The following is a 17,022-nucleotide window of genomic DNA, read 5'->3' as shown; positions in this document are numbered from 1 at the left end:
CGTAACATAAAAGGGAAGAATCCCAATGTACGTGACATACATATATGCATGAGGTCCCTTAACATATCTAACATGGCACTACATAAGCAATGCTAACATCGCATTTACATTTCTTACATCACATTGCATCTCACATGACTTACATTACATGACATATTACATAACATGAAAGTACATTCCATTTGCACAAACATCTCATGACATGACTCGATAATACTACATGTATCCATGGCATCGATCAACATTTTCATAGCATATATCACTAACATATCATTCATAACTTCACATAAGTCAACAGTCAACATAACTCATTACGTTTCATAGCATAAACAGTCACATAATTCATACATCATATAGTCATATCACATAATAAAACATGGTGCATGCGGGGGCCACAGGGCACGCACCATCATACAACACGTAGTAAACTAACTCCAACAGTAAGGTCACTTACCTCGATAGTCTTGGTTGAAGTCACTCACAACGAGCTAATCCCAACGGTTAAATACGTCCTATAATAACCACATAAAAACTTAGGAATCTTTCCTAACATACCCTAGCCAAACCTCATGCTATTTATCAAAATAAACCCCCGACCTAATCTGTCTTTAACGTTTAGGAACCATACTAACCTCAGATGGTAAAAATAAGGGCAGAAACTGCTTCGAAAGGGTCGAAAACCTTGGAATCGATATATTATAGTGATACCGAGTCACCAAGCCAAGATGCCGAGCCGACCAATTAAGCCGCCAAGCCAAGCCGCGGGATTTGACGGAGCCGAGCCGCCGTACACGTCAAGCCGAGCCGAGAGCACGCGTGCGGAGCCGAGACCAAGGCTGCAGCGCGGGTCCGTGTTGGGCCGAAACGCACAGGGCCCGCGTTCGTTCCGTGGGCCGGTTCAGAGGCCGAAACCCGACCCGACTTTGCATCTTCTTCGCCTGATCCCTCACGAAAACCCTAATCTGATGTGCCGCCGCCGACGACGCAATCCCTTCCGTTTCTGACGACGGTATGTGGCGTCCTCCTCCTTCATTCCGATGGTTTTCCTTCTTTGACGCAGAGATTCCGACGTCGATGTTAACTTCCACTCGACTCTTCCTCCAAAACAGCAACACAATCGGTTTCGAGAACTCGCCGAACAAGAAAACTACCCAGCGAACCACCCACACATTTTCCCGTACTCTCAGACACCCTCGAAACACAAACAAGTTTGGAGAGCAAAAGTTCTTTTCCAAGAAAGGAGAGAGAGTTGAATATAGAAATATAAAAGGTCTTTATGATTTTTACTTACTTCCTTATTAAAAATCGCATCCTTTTCCATGAGAATAAATGCTAGCATGATATCTTGTTATTTATAGAAATAAAAATAAAAGGTTAACCAAACAAGTTAAAAATGGAAAATTTGAATCAGATAAAATATAATTAAAAGTTCACAAATCAAAAAAAAAAAAAAAAAACAAATTCAATCAAGAACAATGAGCAAATATTGTAATATATTAACACAGTTCAACATTGTCATAAAACTAAATACAACTAAAATATGGACATTTATTGAGAGTTGGTTATAGTAAAAAAGTATAAAGATATATCATAAAATTAAAAATGCAATTAAAATGATTAGTTTAAGATTAATATAACAAAAATAAAAAATATTATAATTGAAAAAAACAGATTTGTTATAGTAAAAAAGTATAAAGATATATCATGAAATTAAAAATGCAATTAAAATGATTAGTTTAAGATTACTATATATAACAAAAATAAAAAATATTATAATTGAAATAATCAGATTTGATGAAGTTAGAGAGGCTCAACTATTAAAAAAATTAAAGAAAAATATGTAAAGTGTGATATAATAATGCACCAAATAGATAATAAATATATTAAAATTTAGAATTACTTGTCTCAACTTTTTAACAAAATTTTTACATTAATTGGAACTAATTTTTTATCACTCCAATTTTGTGTCTACTATTTTAGGTGTTAAAAGAATTCGTAAAATCATAAAAAATTCTCTCATTCTTGTTGCATGTTGATTCACAAGTGATAGTAAACACTGAAACGTGTCAATTCGAGGAGCGCAGGAGCGATCGTTGGCTTGGGAAAATGAATCACAAACCAGATCTGGACCAGCGATTCTGCGATCTCCTCTGAAGTCTTTGAAGTTCAGGTCGTTTTCCTTCTTTTTTTTTCTTCTCCTGTGAATATTCATCTGTCTTTGATTAAAAACTCATGATCATTTCCTAAAAGATTTTATATCGACAGAGATAGCATTCTTTGATTAAAAACTCATGATCATTCACTAAATTAGTCGATGTTGAACTTTCATCAAACATGGTATCAGAGCTTATAGAGAAGCATACTTTGTTTCGAGGGGAGGTATTAAATTTCTCGTCAAGGCTCCGGTGTTACATGTAAGCACTCCTATAAAACAAGTCTAGAAACTTTTTTGAAGATTTGATTCATGAGAACAATCTATGGGGCATAAGTGAGTAAATGATATCACAATAACTCATAACGACCATGTCCAACATGGAGAAATTCTTTGAAACATTGTTAGTTCTTGACTTGGATACTTGAGGAACCATTTTTTTTTTTTTTTTTGAAGAATACATGTGCTTCATGACTACCTTAATCCGTTCCTCATATTCATTATATCGCAAAGTGAGTCAATTCTTTCCTCTTAACGATCAGAGCTAATTCGCTCACTGGAAAAATGCTAAAGCTTATGAATTTGTGACTTATTAACTATATGTTTGTAGCTTGGTCTACCTCAACTATACTAAATTATTATATCTATAATATTAAAAATTGGGAGCGGGTTCATAACTCAAGCTCTTTGTTGAAATCAACATCATGTTGATATTAATGCGGTAAAAATCTCAAATACATAATTCGATCTTAATTTCAACTTTTTCACTTTCTTCGAGATGAATTGTTTTCTTTCATCAACTAAATCAACAGTTGAATCAATTCGTGTATAAGTTTGACCTCTAAATCACATCCTCTAAACTTTGTTAAAGTATCCAACTCTTAACCTCTTTACTCATGCAACTTCAAAGACTTCATTGGTATACTTTATTGGGAATGGTAATCCCAAAAAGAAGTTATTTCCCTCGAAATCCCTTTATAACACAAGGAGCTTAATAAAAATTTCCTTCAAATCTAAATACTTCTAGACTTCATTGGCAATTATTTTTAATAAAAATTTCCTTCAAATCTTATGTAATTATGTGGTCTTTCACTATTCCGAAGGCGGTTTTAAGGAGAGTGGATCCTATCAGACTATCCACTTCCTTTTTCACATACAATACATAGCTAGTCTTAACCTGTGACTATCCATTACAATACATAGCAAGAAAATGTCAAATCAATTACTAACCGAGAGGGAAGTCACAGTGGTGGAGACGGTCGATAAAGATGCGCAAACGATTGGTATGAACTTGTTCTCATAAGTTGACTGATTTCAATGTTCAGGGAAGGATTTTAGGTTCTTGTCTTTTCTCAAGATTACCCCTGTGTATAGGTTCCATAAAGTCATGACCACAAGAGAAAGATCATTGGAGCAAATATAGGCCATAGAAAAATACAAAAGCCGTGGAGGAAGAGAGAGAGATCTGGGGAGGAAAAGAAAACCTGCCAAAGTCAGGTTAAAGAGAAGGAATCCGCAGGTCAAAATTCGGGTTGGATCTAGATGCGGATCGAGTGCTATCTAGTTCTTGTGCGGCCCAAGTCTGAAACATAGCCCATACATTCCCATTCCCCAAATGTAGTACACTAGTGTGACGTGACCCACCTTGCGACTCTAGTATGGCAACCCGAGACCCATGTGTTGACCCATCACCCGTGCGCTGACTCAAGAATTTGACTGTCCCTCCCTGCCACGTGAAATATGTGTGACGAGCCATCTCTGGTACTTGGTTCACTGTGGCTCAACAACAAATGATCTACTCCGTCCAACTCCTGCCTTGGCTCTATCTCTATGCTCGACTTGTCGTTGGCTTGGCATCTCTTAACGACTCCAAGAGATCAGCTTCGTCCATGTATGTTATGCTATGTATTTAAAATTTGACAAAAATTGTATAGGCATCATTTAAAGACTCACTGTGTTATAGATAAATGGAGGTTTGATTTGCATCACAAATTTATGCCATGATTTTAAGCTATGGGGACCTCATGCATTTTTGTAAGCCTTATGCATCGCGATACTTTCCTGTTATGATTATTACAGATGTGTACCTTACGACTTACGACATTTATGCTCTCCATGATGTTATGCGGGCTCTTTCTCTTCGTTGTTTCTAGCAGCCCGTTAACGAGTGCTAGCCCGACGAGCCTAGCCTAAGGGTATGCGAGTCTACCTGTAGGACCATATTCGCATGTGTGGGTCGTGTGTAGAGCAGTACTACACATCCAACCTTGCCTCGATTAGAAAGCTACCTAAGACCAACCATGATGTTTGCAAAATGATATGTCTCACCATATTCCATGTGTTTCCATTCCCGAAACAGTGGGGTCACTTACTGAGTATTTCTTGAAATACTTAAGACACTGGCTATTCTTATTTTTTAGGTAAAGGTAAGGTACCCATGTATAGATGATGACATCACGATGAAAGGAACCTGAAAAAACGTGTCCTTGATATGCTAGGGTAACGTGTCCTTGACTAGCTCCTTATTACCAGGAAAAAATGGAGAATAAGAAATGAGTACAAGTCTCAGTAAGCAGCCTACTTGCAGGCTATTAATCGTGTCCTTGATATGCTAGGGTACCACACCTTTTCTTTTCTTGTTCTTATTCTTGATCTTGTTCTTGTCGTAATTTCTTGTTCTGTTTCTTAATTCGTTCTCCAAGACACTTCCCTTAGAATTTTACGGTACTAAACATAAACTTGTCAACCTGTGTCATAGACTTCATGCGTTCCAAGCGACACTGCGTAATACCTACGCTCAATGCTTTATGCGTTCCAAGCAGCGTAGTCTAAGTCATAAAAATGATGTACCATGGGAGGTCTTCGGAGGTTCATGATTCATGGCTAGGTTAACTTACTCTTTTCTTTCTCCATCGTGGCCATAGGTTAATCTCCATGATAGATCGTAAAGGTCAGGTGATTGATGCATGCATGGACATGACATAGACCATAAAGGTCACCTGATCTGGCATAGACCATATAGGTCGCGTGATCGGTGCATACATGAACATGACATCCTGCAAATCATCATGGCGCAGGGCATCTCATCTAGGTGAGGGAAATGAGGCCAAACATGACATCTTGCAAAGGAAACACGGTGCAGGGCATCCCACCTTGAAGAGGAAACAAGGCCTCCTTAGAAAGCACCGCGTGGTGGGAGGTATGGGCCACAATGAGACATACTTAGAGTATTACCCAGCATTCTTGAATTTTCGTGTCAAAGAACTTTGGTCCCTCATCTTTGGGTGGTACCTAGCATTCTTCTTGTCTTGGTAGTTGTAAAGTTTGTTCTTGATTCTTAATCTTGTAAGTTTCTAAGGTTCTTATTTTCTTGAGGCATAAGTTGTACCATGCCTTCGTAATCATATGAATACATCGTAATAATTATTCTAGAAGGTTATATAGTCCTAATGGATTCTAGAGGGTTCTTGAAGGGTCTTGAATCTTAAGGTGTTTCCTTTAGGCGTTTCTTACATTCCATCTTGGTTTAGGTTCCAAACTTGCTCCAATCATCTTGTAATCTTGTACTTATCCTCAATGTCATATAGAATAAGCCTTAAAGAGAATAGTTGGCAATTTGGAGCATGTCTAGACCTTGAGCTAGGATATGACTTCTTGTTTCGTTTTTAGGAACTAAGCCTTAGGGGTTATCATGTCATACATCATGTTTTAGACCTAAAAACTCTTCCAAAGTAACCCTTAATTTTCTCCCCATGAGTGTATAGATAGCATCATCATAAGTGTGACATCCTGCTGGCAAATATTGATGCAGGGCATCTCATTTAGGTGGACAATAATAAGTCCATCATGGCATCTTGCTCATGGTACATATAGCATAGCATCCCACCTAAAGAGGAATAGGGGTTTCGTTGTACCCTTCGTAATGGGAGATAATGGTTACTCCGGGCATGGATCCTAGCAACTTGTTAAGCATGTCATTTGCATTAACCTAGGTATTTCCTTGTATTCTTGGGGATCCTAAGTTTATGCATAACGTCTTGGATCAAGCATGGAACTTACAAGCTCTTCTTAGGAATAGCCCCAACGTGGTCTTGTGCACGTAGAATCTTATTAGTTTCCAGTGGCTCCCAAACTTCATTACCTAATAAAACCTCCTGAGATACGGATTCATAAAACGTTTCATAATGTTGGGAGGTCATTTAGGGCTTAACCCATAGGTAGTCTTCCTTAGGGGCATTATGGTCATTTTACCCCAAAATTTTTGGTTTTGCTACTTAACGAGTTCCAATGGCTTTCGAACTTCACCACATCTTCAAAAACCATAAAATAAGGTCTACTATGGAGTTTCATAGTATTTGGGGGTCATCTAGGTCATGAACCGTAGGTAGATATCCTTACGGGCATTATGGTCATTTTGCCCCATTTCTTGTTTACCTACTTATCCTTATCCAATGACCACCAAATTTCATATATAACCTTAACATGCTAATAGTATTCTCATAATTAAAATTTCATAGTCGGTGGAGTTCATTAATAGACTATTTTAACGTTACTTAAATTCCGAGCAATTTGGTCAGTTTAGGCCCTTAACTCACAATTCTTTGAGTTTTTCTTTCATGTATCCTTAGTTCATGCTTGGTTTAGGGTTCATATGAAAATCCAAGCGATTCCTATAAGTAATTCTTAACAAAAATTCCAAGGTGGCTACTTACCTCGTTGTCGATGTTCGGGACCTCTGTTCTTGAGCTTCGTGTATCTGAATTACTTTAAATCTCCTTCCATAGACTCCTTATTGTGTCGTTTCTGGAACCATAAAGTTTTTCATGAGAACCAATCTAGAAGAGGATTAAAATTGAGAAAAACTGAGAGAAGGTTGAATTTTGGGCTGACTTGGCCGATTCAACTGAACTGGCCACGTCATGTCTTCTTCCTCTTGACAGGAAGAAGACATGCGCGTCCTTTGAGCCGCCGTCTGAAAATGACCTTCCATAGCTCTGATCTCATCATTTCTTCCCTCGATTTCTTCATGAAACTTAAAGATGGTGTTACAAGGAAGAGCTTGGAATTGATTTTATACTTTCTCGTGGGTCGTAGCCTAAGATATTGGCCTCCAAAGTTCATCCAAAATCATTTTTCTCGCCGGAGCGAAAACAGGGGATTCATTATTGGGCAGCTGATTCTAGGAGATTTTCAAGGCTCGATTTCTTCATGGAACCTCTTCCATTTCCTTTCCTTAAGTTATAGGAATTGGTTTGGAGGAATGTCTTTGAGTGTGGGACCTTAATTTCTAGAAATTGTCCTTGGTATTCAACTCACTTGAAATGCCAGATTTTTTATATCTTGGATAGGTTGTTATACGACGTTTCAGCTCTCGATTCCTTCATCAAAGTTACTCAACTTGATTGACCCTCTGAAGCTTAAGGAATCGTTAATTTGAAGGAAAAGAGATTGTAGATCGAAATTCGACTCATACCCCCAATATGAGTCTGAAACAGATTTCCTTCGATTGAGCATGCTCCTGAGGTTATTTCTCTTCGTGGTTTTCTATGAAAACATTTCTTAGAGGTGCAGAAACCTATTGGGGTTGTTCTTGCTCGACTAATCATCGAGATTTTCAAGTTTTGCTTGAAACTCTTCGATGGTTGATTGAATTGGGGGAATGATTTTTGGGCACTTTCAGCACTCCATTCCTTGGCCAATGAGAGGGTGGGGGCCCCTTGTTCAAGACTTGGAGTCAGTGCTTAAGGGAACTACCTCTCTTCTATCCCTAAAAGTGGGTAGGAGTGAATTCCTTCTTACACCCTATGTCCCCAGCTATTCGCCCAGTCTTACCCCTAAAATGGGAGGCTTATTGAGTCGGCGAACTCGGGCCACTCTCACCCATGCAAATCTAAGGATAATTCCGAATAAACAGGAGTTCATAGTTAGCTCAGGATTAAGATCGAGTTACCTAGGTCATCGAATGAAAAAATCAATCTCAACAGTAAACGACATTATAAAGTGAGAGTGGTTTTCTTCATGGTCCGATCTTATGCAATACTCATTGCATAGGACGCCCCCACTCACATGTCTCCACATGTACAATTTAGTGATCACATTGTTTATATCATATACAAAAGTGGGCCGCATCCATACTGTTGCCAGAATAAGGTACTCAGCGTTATCGTTATAATATAGATCATTTTGACTATATACTTGAACTTGATCCACTCTTATGTCTCTACATATAGATTAAGTAATCATACTATAGCCAGAGTGTTCTTAGTTTATTGGATTTAGATTAGTGATCCTAAAGTTCACTTTATTCGATAACAATCTTTACTTAATAAATAACAATAACTTTATTGAAAATAGAATAGGTATTTGTTTAAAGGTTGATTAGGAAATGATAAAGAATATTGTCGTTTTCTTTCTTTTCACGGTGGCTTTAGTTGGGGCTCAGGTTCCAAGGGTCGCGTTACCACCACTAGGACCTTCTAGATATTACATTCATGTGGGGTTAACGGACTAAGCAAACTTGGGTTGCTTGTGCATTGTCAATGTTAAGGATATTTAGTAATAAATTATAGTTTACCATATATATTATATTTGATATTTTATTATAAGGCAAATATCTAATATTTGCCTTATTAATCTTTCAATTTATTGTTATTTCCATTTATTACTATTTCCATATCCTTGTAATTTATTTGATTATAAATAAGATAACTTTCACACCAAGTGTGGTGGATTAATCAAACATTCTCATGGTATTAGAGTCATTTTGGTTTAGCAACCCAGATCCTTTCTTTTCAATGACTTTGGAAATTTTCTACGGTTCTTCTCCACCACCACGGCTGGCTTTGACGCCGCAGGGGCAGTCGTCATGGCTGCCATATGTAGAGCTGATTGATTACTCTACGACTCCACCCTTTTGTCCTCCAAATCACCCTTCGTCATACTTTGTACAGACAACCTCACCTTTTCCGACACAATCGACTTTCCCTCAACCAACATAGTCTCTTTCACTTTCTTCCCATTCTTCCGTTCATCCTTCAAAGAAACCCTAATCTCAGGATCCTCATCAGTGTTCTCTTCAGAAATATACGAAATCTTGACAAGCCCATCAACCTTTTGGAGAGATTTACCTTCTAAATCTAGGTGCCGCACTGGCCTCTTCGCCAACCAAGTTGCCGTTACCCTTCTTTCCAAAATTGGCTCCTTCGCCCAATGTGGCAACTCTTCCCGTTGCCTTTTTCGCCAAAATTGGCTCCTTCGCCCAATGTGGCGACTCTTCTGGCTTCAACATTGTCTTTGTCTCTTGCTCTAGGTTTCACCTTCTACTTCTTGGGGTTAGACATATTCTCACTAGAGCCAAGGCAGCATCGTCACTAAGCGACAATCCCTCTTCATGGGTTAGACATATGCTCGTCGAAGCCAAGGCAGCATCGCAGCTGAGCGACGATCCCTCTGCAATTTTCGATGGCCAAGAAAGTGTTTCTCTACGCCTCCTCTGAACCAGGTTGTTGACATCTTCACGAAAGGTGTTTCTCAACCTCTTTGAATTTTTCAGATCCAAGCTTCACGTTAGTTCAAATCCGACGCTCAGCTTGCGGTGGGGTGTTAAGGATATTTAGTAATAAATTATAGTTTACCATATATATTATATTTGATATTTTATTATAAGGCAAATATTGATATTTGCCTTATTATTCTTTAAATTTATTGTTATTTCCATTTATTACTATTTTCATATCCTTGTAATTTATTTGATTATAAATAAGATAACTTTCACGCCAGGTGTGGTGGATTAATCAAACATTCTCAGTCAGTCTAAAGACGATGACTTGGGGTATCATCGTTTGCTTAATCATGGAGATGATTACCAATGGAACTTCAAGGTTAACTTTTGGGGAACAACCCTCTATTGGTGCAAATTGGAGACGCCACATGCATATGTCTCTTTTGAAAGCTTTTAGCCTAAAACGCAGCACTTATGGCTCCGTGATAGATGCAAACGTGGAACTGTAGGAACTTGTCTTTGGACGGCTAAAGATGATGGAATTTACTTGAGAAACTTTCTTGCTAATGTTGATGAATTGATTCACAAGTGGATCTATAAAAGTTAGAGAAGTTTTATTATCTCCTTTTGGTGGAATTATCCTTGAGGAACAAATGAAAAATAATGGGATAACACAAAAAGGTTGTTGTTGTTGTTGTATTTTTCTTTTCTATTTTGTTAACAGTATTATGGATTTCCATCCGTATTTCATTTTGCTCGATTTTTACTAATTAAATGTCGTGAACTCGCATAGGTTTACTTGAATTTCAAAGGAAAAAATTGAACAAGCTCCAAGTACCATTTAAGGACTTCAACTTAGCTACCTTGGTAAGTTTCTTCACTACTATTTTGGTTCGATGAATTGTTTGAAGCACGAGTGGCGGATGACCTATGGCCCTTGCTTGTGTCGTCCCTTGTGATTTCTATATTTACATATTATGTTATGACGTGTTGTTATAATGACAAATGTTACGTTTTGTAATTTCATGTTTACTTATTATGCTATTGTGAATGGGACATGTTATGAAAGTATGGTAGCATAGAGTACATTCACCTTATGTAATTATGTAATGATAAGAAATTGTTATGTAATGCATGAAATGAACAAAGATATGCATTGCACCAAAGATACATGCCTAGATTTTAATTGGGATAGCATGGTAAGTGCTAGGCTGCTCTCATCATCCATGTGAGGTTTGTTGGCGAACCCTACCCACAGAACAATCTAGTCACCCAAGGTTAGGGAAGTGATCCCCTATGATTGTCAACTATTAAGATTACCCTCATAATCATACGTCCCCTCTTTTGACGGATCTACTATGCTTGCATGTTCATGCAAATTTGAGATCACAAAATTTTGACACTTAAAATTCCACTAAAATGTTTGGGATTATGGGGCAAGCATGCAAGTTTGAGTTAACCTAATTTTGACACTCAAAATTTCACTCAAATATGTGGGGTTTAGTTGGCAAGCATGAAGTCTGGTTAAACCAAATTTTGACACCTCAAAATTCCACTAATATAGATTTTTCCATATTAAATGAAGTCAACATGTTGACTTTCTTCATTTTAATTCAATAATTAATTTCAAATTAAAGTAATATTAAATGATTAATAAAACTATTTAATTAATAATTAATATTAATTTCAAATACCAATCCCAATCAATTCCGACACATATGCAATGAGTATTGCATAAGATCGGACCATAAAGAAAATCACTCTCACTTTATAATGCCGTTTACTATTGAGACTGATTTTTTCATTCGATGACCTAGGTAACTCGATCTTAATCCTGAGCTAACTATGAATTTCTATTTATTCGAAATTATCCTTAGATTTGCATGGGTGAGAGTGGCCCGAGATCGCCGACTCAATAAGCCTCCCATTTCAAGGGTAAGACTAGGTGAATAGTTGGGGACATAGGGTGCAAGATAGAATTCACTCCTACCTGCTTTTAGGGATAGTAAAGAGGTTGTTCTCTTAAGTAATGACCCCAGGTCTTGAACTGTAACGACTCGGGAAAGAAAAAAAAGAAAAAAAAAGGAAAGAAAAAGAAAACGGAAAAAGAAAAAAAAAACTTAGTCTCCGAAAAACTCTGCGAGTTTTCCGGTGACCGCCGAGTTTCGCAGACCCCACGCGAAACGACGGCCACACCACGCCCAGCCTTCAGCCCACAACTCCCAGCACCTATCAGAATACCTGCAAAGGGAGAAAAGAAAGAAAATACGAGAGAGAGAGATTTCGGATAAATGTCGGCGAGTATCCAGTTTCTCCGATGAACCCTCAAACCACCTGAAAACCGACACCAAACGACCTATTACCACCATGAGAAGGATCCCTAACGAAAGCACAATAACTCAAGGTGCATTTTGTGCTTTTTCGTAAGCGCCGTCGTCAATAACCGAGGTCGAAAAATTGGGTTTTCCTAATCGTTCTTAGATCTGTGGTTTTAGGAACTTTTTGGCCGCAAAACTCCTAAAAAATAAAGAAGAACGACAAATAAAGAGGAAAAGGAAGAAAGAGGACTGAAATCGGCAACGAAAACGCCGCAGGAAGGAGAGAAAAAACTCGCCAGAAAATTGGCCGAAGTCGGGTAAGGAAGACGAGATCCACAGATCCGGGTCAACCTGAACCCAAAACCCGAGAGAGCCAGCCCATTCTTTCCCTCGGCCTCTACCTTCAGCTCAGCCCAACTACAACGACCCAAACCTCAAACCAGCCCAGTAGCTACGGTTTAGTTGAACCAACCCGAGACCAGACTCACGGTCCAATCAAGCCGGCTTGCAACCCAAACACTTGCAGCCCAGCCTAGTAAGCCGAGGCCCAACGATTAGCCTTGGCCCAGTAGACTTCTGCAGCCCGCGAACCGGACCACGACCCAAACCAGACTGCGACCGGCGCTTTGACCCGACGCTACTGCACAACGTGGCTCACTCTGCTGCTACCACGTGTCACATAGCGGCGCAGGTGGTCCCTCGGCACAAAAGGCTTGGGCTCCCTCAGGTGACGCTCCGGCGGCTCCCAGTGGCTCTTCGGCTCGACTCACCTGTTTTCAGCCCGGTTTCCACTATTTCAACCCTCCCAGATCTGTTTTCGGGCCCAATTAAGGTATCCGAGGCCGGTTTAGAGTCGTATTTCACATTTATTGAATTATACGTAAATTAATTGTGAAATACTATCGAAAAGTGGTGAACGTTGTGATAGGAAACAAACCCCGGCAACATAGGAAGCAGCTCTCACGAAACGGGAGCTTACGTTTAGCTATTTAGGGCGTACTTCGGCCAAGGCCAACCAAGTAAGTTGCCTTACTATAGGATAGGCTAAAAATTGTATGAGTTATGATGATGTGTGGGTTACGATACTTGATGATGTGTGCAGTATATACATATTTTGATGAATGACGTACTTGATATGTTTGATGCACTTTGTGGCAATATGATGAGTATGATGATTGCATGATGTTTACCTTAATATGATGATGTTTTCCATATTGAGCATATTATATGCTGATGAGTGCCATATTGCATCATGTCGTTAGATCGACATAGGACACAACCCTAAGAGTGTGAAAATGATATTAATATAAATATCCACGAGTATGTGTAACCTAGAGTAACAAAGGATGAGACTAGAGGGTTGTATCAGAAGAGACATTATGATGGATTTAGAGGGACCTCATGCATATTGTATGTTGATAAGCATAGGGCTTCTTCCCCTAGAGATGATGAGTGCGGACGCGCACCATATGATGAGCGCGAATGCGCACAGGTGCAAACGCACACAGATGAGAATGTTCATGAGGCGCATGACACTATGGGGTTCCGTTGACCTCCAGACGTCGCTACATATTAGCTTGACCAGAGGGTCCAGGGGGTGGGCTAGCGCCCTTGGGATTCACACTCGCACGTGTGAGTCGTGTGTTGGGAAGTACTACACATCCAATTTGTCCGAGACTGGACGCCACCCCTAAGATGATTAGAGATAGGTCCCTAAATCATGATTGCATGTGTTTTCATTTGCATGGCCCCTATAGTGGGGCCACTTATTGAGTATTCTTTGAAATTCTTAGGCCGTGTGCCACATCACTTTTTCGGTAAAGGACAAGGCGCACTTGTACGGAGGACGGCGACATCACGAGCAGAGACTGTGGCACGTGCATAGGGTAGACTCATATTTAAATTCTTAGTTTTAAGTTAATATAGGTTGTTCTGCATTCTATTGTTTTAAATTATTTTGTATTTGTTTTTATTATCTATAAATTTTAGTATTTTGTATTTAAACACGTAAGACCATGGCTGTGTTTTCCAGAGAAGGAGTTGTTTTAAACGTTTTTCGAAGTTTACATTATAAATGATGTTCATGTAAGAGTTATATTTCCGCATTATAGATAAGCATGAGACGTTAGTGGCGACTCTAGATATGTGGAAATTTAGGGTTGTTACAGTTGGTATCAGAGCTCTAGGTTTTAGTTCGGTAGACTAGCCTACAATGTAGGCTTGGCACGTTCCATGGCCCAATGTCGATGACCCATCACCGTCAGGTACGCCTTGCACAAGATAAGAAAAGAGAAACGTTTTCAAACTCGCATGCATTTTTATGTTAATATTACTGAAATTGTTGTGATACTTCACGTATTTATTTAAGAGAATGATGTGATGTGTTGCATGCTGAGTGATTTTATTTGCAATATGATGTGAACTTAGTAGATGTGATGCATAGCATAATCATAGGTAATGAGCCTTAGACTTAAGAGGTGCTATCTTTGTTTCTAGAACCATGCTGCCTAGACCATGCGAAAGAGTAAGACAAGGAAGGAGACGACCTCCTATTAGAGATAGAGGACGAGGTGAGGCTGGAGAGACCCCACCTTGAGAGGGATCAGAGACAGGGTTTGAATTAGAACCCTTATTGTATGTATGGTCGGCAAGCAGCCTTGAGAGGGTAGACGTAGTAACTAAGGATAGAGTAGAGAATGACCAAGCAATAGTAGCCAACCAAACTCTAAGCGTAGTCCTAATAGTAGTAAAGATGACCGACTTCGACGTAATACTAGGCATGGATTGACTAGCTGCAAACCATGCTATTATAGAATGTCGCAAAAAAAAGTGATATTCTCACCATCGGCGGGACCTAGCTTTAAATTTAAAGGCACAAATACCAGGGCTACCCCAAAGGTAGTCTCGATGATGAAAGCAAAGAGATTAGTCCAACAAGGCGGTTGGACTATATTAGCATGTGCCGTAGACGTAAGAGGAAAAGAAAAGACCCTAGAAAACGTGTCCATCTAAACGAGTTCCCAAAAGTGTATCCGGATGACCTACCTGGAATACCCCCTTCCCGAGCGGTCGACTTCATCATCGAACTCGAGCCGGGAACTAGGCCTATTTCTAAAGCACCCTTTCACATGGCGCTAGCAGAGTTGAAAGAACTCAAGACGCAATTACAAGACTTACGGGATAAATGGTTCATTCGACTTAGCATATTCCCCTAGGCTGCGCCAGTGTTGTTTGTTCAGAAGAAAGATGGATCGATGCGTTGGTGCATCGATTACAGAGAGTTAACTAAGAGAAGCATAAAGAACAAATACCCTCTGCCTAGAATAGAAGATTTATTCGATCAACTCAGAGAGGCAACGATATTTTCTAAGATAGATCTGCGGTTAGGTTACCATTAAATAACGAGTAAAGAAAAAGACGTACCAAAGACAACATTTAGGACAAGGTATGATCGCTACAAGTTCGTGGTGATGCTATTTGGCCTCACTAATGCTCCAGCTATGTTAATGGAGTTAATGAACCGAGTGTTCAAGGACGGTCTAGACACTTTTGAGATCGTGCTCATTGATGACATCCTAGTGTTCTCGAAAATAGACCTGGAACACCAGGAACACCTCTGAAAAGTCCTGGCCACCCTAAGAGAGAACAAGTTGTACGCCAAGTTCTCAAAGTGTGAATTTTTGTTACGACAAGTCTCTTTCCTAGGATACGTGGTGGCAAAGGACGGAGTACCCGTAAATCGTACTAAGGTCAAAGCAGTCACAAAGTACGAACGCCCAACTACGGTAACATTAGTACAGAGTTTCTTGAGACTAGCAGGATACTATCGAAGGTTCGTGCAGGACTTCGCTAGGATAGTCTCGCCTTTGACACAATTAACGAGAAAAGGGGTACCATTTATATGAAATGATGCTTGTGAGGCAAGCTTCCAAAACCTAAAAGAGAGATTTGTAACCGTCCTGGTACTCACAGTACCCGAGATCTCAGAAGAGTACGTAATCTATAGTGACGCCTTTAAAGAATGGGCTAGGATGTGTGTTAATGCAACACGGTAAAGTTGTTGCATACGCATCCCATCAACTAAATGAATACGAAGATAATTACCCTAACCACGACCTGGAGTTGGCTGCTGTAGTGTTCACGCTGAAATTTGGTGACACTACCTGTATGGAGAGAAAATTCTAAGTTTAACCGACCACAAGATTTTAAATATTTCTTCACCCAGAAAGAGTCAAATATGAGACAAAGAAGGTGGTTAGAATTGGTGAAGGACTACGATGTAGATATCCAGTACCACCCTAGAAAAGCAAATGTGGTCGCAGGCGCTTTGAGTAGAAATGCGGCCCACTCTTCGGCCATCATTACGAGGGAAGTAAGGGTACAAAGAAAATTCAAGGGAGCCAACATAGTTGTAGCGACCGAGAGAGTCATGGCACAACTGGCCCGACTTACAGTGCAATCTACACTTAGGCAAAGAATGGTTACCTCCCAGCGAGAGGATCCAAACCTACAGAAAGTCTTAAGCCAGCTAACTAAGAGTCTAGTAAATTGATTCTCGAAGACCACAGATGAAGGGCTATTGTATCAGGGACGCCTATATGTCTTGACAATAGAGGAGCTTAGGAAAGAAATACTAACGAAGCTCACAACTCGCCATTTTTCATGCACCTAGGAGGTACTAAGATGTACCAAGATTTAAAACAACACTTCTGGTGGAAGAGCATGAAGAGGGACGTGACCGAGTTTGTGAGCAAGTGTTTAGTTTTTCAACAAGTGAAAGCTCCTAAATAAAATACGGCGGGATTGTTGCAGCCCCTAAGCATACTATAGTGGAAGTGGGAAAACATAGCAATGGACTTCATAGTAGGATTACCCAAAACGCTTAAAGACTATACAATGATCGGGTAGTTGTCGATAGGTTGACCAAGTCGACACACTTCCTACCTGGGAAAGCTACATATACAGTTGACAATTGGGCATAGCTGTATATGAAAGAAATAGTAAGACTACATGGAGTCCAAGTATCTATAGTGTCAGATCGAGACCCACGC

This window comes from Cucurbita pepo, chromosome 9 (assembly GCF_057944985.1).
Source record: "Cucurbita pepo subsp. pepo isolate OVF chromosome 9, ASM5794498v1, whole genome shotgun sequence".
Taxonomy (NCBI): domain Eukaryota; kingdom Viridiplantae; phylum Streptophyta; class Magnoliopsida; order Cucurbitales; family Cucurbitaceae; genus Cucurbita; species Cucurbita pepo.
This window is presented reverse-complemented; position numbering follows the sequence as displayed.